Below are 9,796 nucleotides of genomic sequence, written 5' to 3'. Positions count from 1 at the left end.
GGGTGTTTTTTCACACCCCATAAGTGGTAGTGCTGACATAAGTGGTAGTGTAGAGATGGCCTAAGTTACATTTGTCTAAAACCAGATATCTGTCAGTTCAGTAGTTCCTTCTCTGGTAAAGAGCCAGAATGTTCAATGCCAAAAATTCTCTTTTATATTGAAATCCAAGGGCTACACTATACAACACTTACTCAGTTGGCTCACACAAGCTGTCTCATTGACTTCAATCCTTACTCAGGTTGGTGAGTACTCACAAACAACAGCAGTTCTATTCATTCTAACCCGTATCACATTGGGTACGTCTATACTTACCTCCGGGTCCGGCGGTAAGCAATCGATCTTCTGGGTTCGATTTATCGCGTCTTGTCTAGACGCGATAAATCGAACCCGGATCGATCCCAGAAGTGCTCGCTGTCGACGCCGGTACTCCTGCTCCGCGAGAGGAGTACGCGAAGTTGATGGGGGAGCCTGCCTGCCGCGTCTCGACCCACAGTAAGTTCGAACTAAGGTACTTCGACTTCAGCTACGTTATTTACGTAGCTGAAGTTGCATATCTTAGTTCGAAGTGGGAGGTTAGTGTGGACCAGGCCAATTGTTAAGGATATACACAAGAAGACATAGTGTTTACTCACATGACTAGTCCCCTTGATGTCAGTGAGTCTATTCCTAGGTGTAAGTGCTTAGCTGTTGTGAATAAGGATTGTGTAATCACACCCAGAAGTTTAACAGAAAGACACTCTGTTAAGATTCAGAGGAGCCCCAAATTTGCCATCACCTCCACATAAGTTGCAATTGCTTATCTCTAATTTCCCTAAATAAATCCTGTTTTAGTGCTCTTTGGGCCATATTCTGATACCATTACTCACAATGAGTAGCATCTTACCCCATAAACATCAATAAGTGTAGCAGAATCTGGCCCTTTGTCTTTGAAAAAAAACTGTATGAACAGCTCCACTGTCATGAGCAACCATACAATAACAAACCTATATGGTATTAATAGAGCAAAACAATGCAATTAAAAAAATTCCCACTTTTAAGCTTCTAAGGGACTGTTTATAATCAACAGTGAGGGGAGAGGGGATAGATTTTTATAAATGAGGTGAAACACCTCGGCATTGTCCCTTATGAAAATACATTGTATTTTAGTTTTTGGGAAAGCAGTGTCCCCTTTAATGATGTGATACTTAATTGCACCGTTATTAATGAGCTGACATGTTAAAGGGATATGTCTATTAAACAGGTGCAAAGTATAATGACTTCTTCCTTTGTTCAGAGGTGTATTTTTTCTTTAATGGTCTTTTGCACTTTGACACTGTTTAAACTTACAGGTCCCTCCTTCTGGTTCCCAGAAGGAAAGAATCTCATCACACACCTGACAACACCTCTGCAGTTTCCTCTTACGAGAGATCAATAGCCTCAGGCCCTGGCCACATTAGGTCTTGGATCTGTGTTTGTGAGAATCTTTTTAGAATACCTTAGTAGTGCTGGGTGAGTGGTGCAAACTATTTCCCATGAATATTTGTTAAAAATGTTAAATTCATTCACTTCTGCAGCCATGTGCCCCTTTGCAGTTTGCTTCCTGTTAGTGTGTGCATCACTATTTGTTGAAAAGGAATTTATAAAATCCTGGGGGCAAATGTTTGCAGAAATTAAATTTTGTATTTGTGTACATGCGTATGTATTTATTGTATTATCATCACACCTAGGAGCCCCAGTGATACACCAGCTCCCATTGTGCTAGGTGCTGTACAATCACAGAACAAAATGGCTCTTAAACTCATCTAATTAGCTCAGGTACCCATGTGAGTTATTTGGCCATCAAATTTAACCAATAGGTATCAAATAGTTGCACAGAACTGTTCTTGATCAATCCACAGAGTTAAAGGAAAACAGAGAGAAATGAATAATGAATACATTTGAGGAAATGGATCTGGATAATCCACAAACACAAAAAGAGGTCAAACTTGTTAAATAAATGATGGCTTATGGGTCAATCATTCATCTGTACATGGCAGAGCCCTGAACATGTTATATGACACTTGATCCATCCATGTGGGTGGCAGGCACGTCAGTGGGACTCCGCGCACTGGTATAAAATCCATCTGTATGCTTTAGAGTTCCTTGTATAGATGGGTTCAAGCTGTATTGTGGAACCATGTTACAGTCCTGGGGCATACCTCTCTGCTGTTCTAGGCTGACACAGCTCCATAAAGTCAGTGGAGCTGTGCCAATTTATACCATAAGAGAAATCGGCTCCTGTTGGGAGAGAATATGTTTATAATCCAGTTTGGTTTTATCTTTACGAGCAAGATCAAGCCATATTAATTTCTCTCTCTAATTACCTTTCTGGTGTTTCTAGGGTGCCAATCATTACAGTATCAACATATTTTAAACCTAAAACATGATTAGGACCTGATTCTGTCAACTTCCTTCATGGATTTCTCTAGTGCAGGGGTCGGCAACCTTTCAGAAGTGGTGTGCCGAGTCTTCATTTATTCACTCTAATTTAAGGTTTCACGTGCCAGTAATACATTTTAACGTTTTTAGAAGGTCTCTTTCTATAAGTCTATAATATATAACTAAACTATTGTATGTAAAGTAAATAAGGTTTTCAAAATGTTTAAGAAGCTTCATTTAAAATTAAATTAAAATGCAGAGCCCCCCGGACCGGTGGCCAGGACCCGGGCAGCGTGAGTGCCACTGAAAATCAGCTCGCGTGCCACCTTCGGCACGCATGCCATAGGTTGCCTACCCCTGCTCTAGTGTGTTTGACTCCCCCTTCCAGCACCTTGGAAACAATTTTAGAACCTAGTCAATGAGAGTTGTGGGCACTTAATAGCTGTGAGGATAGGGTCCTTAGTGAAATGGCTCCACAGAAAGCTTGCTTGCTCTTTGCCGGAACTTCATTTAAGTTTCCTTTCCTCTAAAAAAAAATCCCACCTATTTTTGTACCCCTCCTCTTAAAAAACACACACAACATAACCCCCTCAAATGCAGGGGTAACAATAAATCAGCCAGAGGAAGGAGCAGCAGCCGGAGTGGAGCTCATTTACTGTAGCATTAGTCCCAGCCCTCCAGTTGCTTTAGTATGTGTATTCAGCATTATAGCCCCGTAACCCTTAGGAATATAATAAAGTAATGGCCCAAACACTGCAGGGCAGATTGGCCTCAGCAGCATAGTTTGGATTGTGATCTGCTCTTCCCCAATGTTCTGGAATATTTGGTTTCCTAGGCCTTGGCTACACTTACCGGCAAGTTCGACGGCTGGAAATCGAACTTCTGGGTTCGACTTATCGCGTCTAGTCTGGACGCGATAAGTCGAACCCGGAAGTGCTCGCCGTCGACTGCGGTACTCCAGCTCGCCGAGAGGAGTACCGCGGAGTCGACGGGGGAGCCTGCCTGCCGAGTGTGGACCAAGGTAAGTTTGAACTAATTCGAAATAAGGTACTTCGAACTTCAGCTACGTTATTCACGTAGCTGAAGTTGCGTACCTTAGTTCGAATTAGGGGGGGTAGTGTAGACCAAGCCCTAGACTATAGCAATGTTACAATTCTCTACACTACTGTCGTAACGTTGTAAAAGAAAGTTGTTTCGGATCATACTGGTGATAGCATGGCTGGCTTATTTGTAGTCCCATTTGTTATCATCATTCTATATTTTTATAAGTAAGGAAATATAAAATTCTTTAGCCAATGCCAATCTTTTAAAGCAAAAGAGTTAAGGAAAAATGAGGTTTCCCATCAGTCTGTTGTTGTCACTCTTAAATCTGGAGTTCCTACATGGTGTAGTATAAAGATCACTGACTTGTATATAATGTTTTTTTTAATCGATCACTTTATCTGTTATGATAATAACTTCCTGTTTTATAAACTGGGAATAATGAGGCTTTCCACTTTCTGTTCTGGTTTTGCAACCTGACTCCCAGAATCAGAAGCAAAGAGCAGCCTGTGTCTAGATAAATACATTCCTATTGTTTATTCCTGCATTTTTCTGTGTCTTTGTTGTGTCACACACCTATATTTTTATTTTCTGTTGGATTTTAGTTTATGTAGAGATATGTAGACATATCTGTGTATTTTTATCTTACCAAAAATTGCTCACACGTAGTATAACACTTCATGAAAATCTGTCATGCTGAGAAAAATAGTTTTGGTTTAAGCTAAGAATTTTTAAAACAAAAAATACATAATGTAAAAGGGAAAACAGAAAGACAAAAGATAATGCAGGAAATAGTCAGCCTGAAGGAGTTCCCTGCCACTATATAGTTTCTGGATGAAACAGTATGTGAATCTATTTAGTTATGTTGTACTAATACAATACATCTAAACATTGATAACAACAAGAATCCCAATTCACTTCACAGAGAGAGTCAACAGATAATGTTTTTTTAGCCCACTTGAGTTAGCCAAAGTTTCTGAGGCTCTAAGACTTGATGCTGTTTAGAGAGAGGCTCCTATCTGGGAATTGAACAGTTCAAAGTTTGGGGAATTTTGGATCCAGGGTTTTAGTTCAGCCACTTGCAAATTTCAGATCCATGTGTGGATTCTGAACTCCTCCCCTCCAAATTTGAGACCATTTGGATGTGGGGCTTTGCTTCAAGTGTTCTTTGTTCAGTGATTTTTATATTGTTTTGGGGTGCTGAATGGCATTGATTCAGATATATTTGACTCCTGAGGCTTCTCCTGATGAGCGTCTGTTCTGACACCATCTGGGAGTCCCTCTGTTGTGCTCTGTGTTGGTGGGTGATCGTGCTTTCATTGCATCTGTTCCTAGGGCACTAGCTTCCTGCCCCCTACACATACCACTCAACCCAAAATAGGCTGGTTAATCAAGCAGTAAGTCACCACGTTACTGTATGCAGTAACGAAGATCACTTCAGTATCTCATCTTGAAAACAGAGCACCTTTCCCCTATAGTTTCCCACCCGAAAACCGCCAACCTTGATTAAACAAACAAAAAAAGGGATGAAAATCCAAATCTGATGCATTGTGCAATGTCTGTCATCTGTCCAGTAGTGGAGGGATCTTTAAGGGAAGCAGATATCGTGCAGCCTCTTTCCAACCAGATGATAATTTATCCACAATTCCTATCAGAGCTGGGTTTGGCTTCTGAGGTGCCTGCGGCGTAAGATATGAATGAGGTTTTTGCATTGAACCATGCTACTTCCACAGCTGGTGGATCAGGAACTCAGGCTTAAACCTTCTAGGGACATATTTTATCCTCCATCATTGTGAAAAACTCCCATAGATGATGCTAGGATTTCTGCACCAAGAATCAGTGATGTTTCATATATGTCTAGTAAAGTTGACCTGGGCCTTGTAAAATCTAGTAAAACATTGGTTGGTTTTTCCACTGAAGAAAGAGCATGTCTGTTGTTTAGTATGGTGACCCTTCCAGCTATTCATAGACATATCTCACCACTGGTAGAGCCTGCTGTTCTGCCTCAAAGCAGATATGGTTAGATTTAATGGGAATATATCATTAAAATCCCCTTTTTGCGTGGGCAGTATTTGTTCTGATACCTTGTAGGGGGGAAGATATTGATCTGGTATTCGGGGAAATGTGAGAGCAGAGAAGGACTGAGATGTGTGTTACTTGCAGGGGGAGGGGTGTCTGAGAATCTTTCTTGGTTTACTAGATGCTCCTTACAAGAAACCTTCCAGGGGTTTGATCATTTGAGGTATATGAGTGAGAGTTGCTGAGTGGAGAAAGTTCCTTCCTGAATGGAAGCTGAAGAAACTCAGCCCTTTACAAGATCAGGCCCTTCCTCCGCTCCACTCCCTGTGAATATATATTTGAGGGAAAATATAACCCTAGTATTCCCTCGGTTTGTTGTCTTTGATTGGCTCTGCTAGCAAAGGGGCATATTCTGATCTAAATAATTTCATGCGCTTCAGTGACCCAGACAGGCAGCCTGTATCACATCTACCTTTTATATGTGTACTATAGTGAGTAGCGGTTTCACTTTTTCCCTACTCAGAGCCTCAAGTGACACAGTGGGGGAAAAAAACATGAGCCCTCTCTACAACACAGCTTTTCACTATGCTGCCACCACATTGGAGCTACCCTACTTGTGAATTATGGGTCCTAATTTTACTATTGTAGACAAGGCCGTGTGTGTGAACAGCACAAGGGAGGAGAATTTGAATGTCTGATCTGAATGTCTTTGACATTTTAGTATTTGTAAAGCTTCCAGAATCATATTGTGTGATTGGATCAAATGCTCATCTTTCACTCAGAATGCATGTATCCTCCCCCTGAGTTATAATATTTGGGTGACTGGTTCTGATACCCAAAACCTTTGTGTTTGGCTGTGAGTGTTGTTGACTAATTTTGATCACTGGATAGATTAGCCAATAATAGGACTGGATTGTTATGATCCACAAAAGCATGGGAAAAAATAAATCTCAACATTAACCAGTTATTGCATTCAGTGAACAACATTTGACCTTTTTTTGTGCTTTTTTAAGGCATTCTTAAGCATTATAGCATAAAAGGACCTATTTCCTGTTTCATCTGTGGGTGTAATCCCCAAGCTTATCAAGGACAGACTGTATTTCTCTGAGAAAACTGAAGCCTCATAACTCTAGTAAAGTGGGTATCAGGCCTGGGTTTTGGATTCATGCTGAGAAGAAGCCAAAGTGCAGGTGGAAATGACAGATAGTCATAGAAACTAGAAAGAAAAGAATATTAAGCATAGAGATGAATCCCAAACAACCCACAAATTCATACTCTTCCCAAATATGGAAAGACTTAAATCCATATTTTGGAGTTTGATCACCTCTCTCATTGTCATTCCTTCCCCTTCTCTGACCAAAGCAATGGCTTCTCTGCAAAACATTCTCAACTGCTTAGTTCTAATAGTTTTAATAGTCTGGAGTTAGGAAGAAACTTTCCCCAGAAGCATTTATTGAAAAAAAAATTCCACTATGCAAGTTTTACATTTTCCTCTGCAGCATCTGGTACTGACTTCTATCAGAGACAGGATACCAGGGAAGATCGTTACATTGATCTGATCCGGGTCTGGCAGTTCCTCTGTTCCTAAATGACAGGGCTTCCACTGCTTCCTTTAGCTATTCCATAGTGTAATAGATCTGAGGAAGTGACTTTCTGAACCTCTGAAGTTGATCTCTTCCAAATCTCTAACCACACAAATGCCCCTGGAGAATGCAGACCTACATATGTTCTCCTGGGGAGCCACTTGGTTAGCTAGAAACTGGCAGCATTCTGGGGTTTAAGGTGTAAATATTTATTTGTGTAACTTTTCCCTCTTTCTGGTGATGTTTATATTTAGATTTTCTCGTGTCTCCTTGCCTTGTGTAAAAGAAGGAAGAGCTTTGATGCAGCTCCAATACAATAAGGCTAACATCAGAGGGTGAGCTCTCTTCTGTTTCATTTTGGAAACATTGGGGCCAAATTTAACAGCAGCATAAATAAATGCAACTGGGATGGGTCTGTGAATTTGGCCTTTATGTTCCATAAAACATTTTATAGTAGTCCTGGAAAAGCAGCAGTGACTGTCATTTTATTTTTAAGATGAATAAGAGAGATAAAAATAGTTACAAGATGTGCTGTAGAGGGGAAAATACAACCATGGCATCTCCTTTTATTTTCTTATGAGCTGTTCACTTTCCCCAGAAGCAGCAGCAAGATGGATTTTGAAGACAGATGTTGCACTGGAAAACAAAGTCAGGGTTTCTTTTAACTGCAAGACATTGGCCCTTTTACTTGTGTGAAGCAATGGGGACAGCTAGTGGTCAACTGGCTGAATCACAGGGAAATACTTCCCATGAAAGTCTCAGGCCTTGGCTACACTTGCAGATGTACAGCGCTGTGAATTAAACCTGACTTTGTGCAGCTGAGTAGGGAGAGCGCTGCAGTCTGTCCACACTGACAGCTGCCCAGCGCACTGTCGTGGCCACATTTGCGGCAATTGCAGCGCTATTGGGAGCGGTGCATTGTGGGCAGCTATCCCACAGAGCACCTTTTCCCATTCTGGCGCCATGGGTTGTGGGAAGGGGGCGTGGGTGCGGGGGATTCTGGGTCTTGTCCCAATGCCCCGTGATGCATCGCTTCGCATCCCAGAAATCCCTTTGTTTCCGTCCACCTTTGGCGCCATCTTTCAACGGTTTCTGTGCAGCGCGATCTGTCTGCGTGAAATGGAGTCCGAACTGCTGAGGCGTATGCTGACGAGTCTCACCAGCACATCACGTTTGGCTGTCGAACTATTCCTTAAGATCCAAAGTGAGAGTGAGGGTGAGGAGTCCGACGATGCTATCGAGCCGCGTAACGCGTACGATATGAAATTGCTTGTGGCATTCACGGACATGCTCAGCACCGTGGAACGCTGCTTTTGGACTCGGGAAACAAGCATCGAGTGGTGGGATCACATTGTCATGGAAGTCTGGGATGACGAGCAGTGGCTGCAGAACTATCGGATGAGAAAAGCCACTTTCAAGGGACTGTGTGAGGAGCTTGCCCCCACCCTGCGACGCAAGGACACGAGATTGAGAGCTGCCCTGCCAGTGGAGAAGCAGGTGGCTATTGCAATCTGGAAGCTGGCAACTCCAGACAGCTACCCATCGGTCGCAAACCAGTTTGGAGTGGGAAAGTCGACCGTTGGAATCGTGTTGATGCAAGTTTGCAAGACCATTAATCGCATCCTACTGAGAAGAACCGTGACTCTGGGTAACGTGCAGGAAATAGTGGATGGCTTTGCACAAATGGGGTTCCCTAACTGTGGAGGGGCGATAGATGGGACGCACATTCCTATTCGAGCACCACCCCACCTAGGATCTGAGTACGTTAATCGGAAGGGGTATTTCTCTATGGTTCTCCAGGCGCTTGTGGATCACCGTGGGCGTTTCATTGACATTAACACAGGCTGGCCCGGAAAGGTGTATGACGCACGCATCTTTTGGAACACTGGCCTGTTCAGGAAGCTGCAGGCCGGGACTTTTTTCCCAGAGTGGAAGATCACGGTAGGGGAAGTTGAAATGCCCATTGTGATCCTTGGAGATCCCGCTTACCCGTTAATGCCGTGGCTCATGAAACCATACACAGGGAGCCTTGAGAGCAGCAAGGAACAGTTCAACTACAGGCTGAGCTGGTGCCAAATGACTGTGGAGTGTGCCTTTGGCCGTTTAAAGGGCCGCTGGCGATCTCTGTATGGGAAGCTGGACTTGGCCGAAAACAGCATCCCCGCGGTTATATCCGCGTGCTGTGCCCTCCATAATATTTGTGAAGGGAAGGGTGAAAGCTGCACTCAGGCATGGACCTCCGAGGTTCAACACCTGGAGGCTGAATTTGCACAGCCAGAGAGCAGGGCTATTACAGGGGCCCAGCGCAGGGCTGCAAGGATTAGAGATGCCTTGAGGGAGAAATTTGAGACTGAAAACCAGCAGTTATATCTGGTGCCCTGCACGGGAGTGAAGTGCGGTAGTTACGATCTTTAGGAATCAGTGTTTGCTTAGCAGACAAGCAGACTTGCAGTGCCTGTTTATTTCCTGGGCTAAGGAGTCTTTTACTTTATGCAATAATAAAGAATGTTTTCAAAGCCAAAGAATCCATTTATTGAAAAGGAAAAAAATTTATTTGTTGAAAAGAAACAAGGGGGTGGAGTGGGGAACAGTACAATCACAGATTCGCGTGTGTCCTGTCTGGTGTGCTGTGCAGTGAGTGCTGCACTTCAGGACAGCTATACTGCATGGTGATGGGGGTTGAGTGCAGAGGGTAAGGGTCGTGGTTTTCAGGGCTGGGTGGTGAAGATACTGGTGTTGGAGGCATTGGGTGGCGT

This window comes from Chrysemys picta, chromosome 9 (assembly GCF_011386835.1).
Source record: "Chrysemys picta bellii isolate R12L10 chromosome 9, ASM1138683v2, whole genome shotgun sequence".
In the NCBI taxonomy this organism is placed as follows: Eukaryota; Metazoa; Chordata; order Testudines; family Emydidae; genus Chrysemys; species Chrysemys picta.
Note: the sequence above shows the minus strand (reverse complement) of the source record.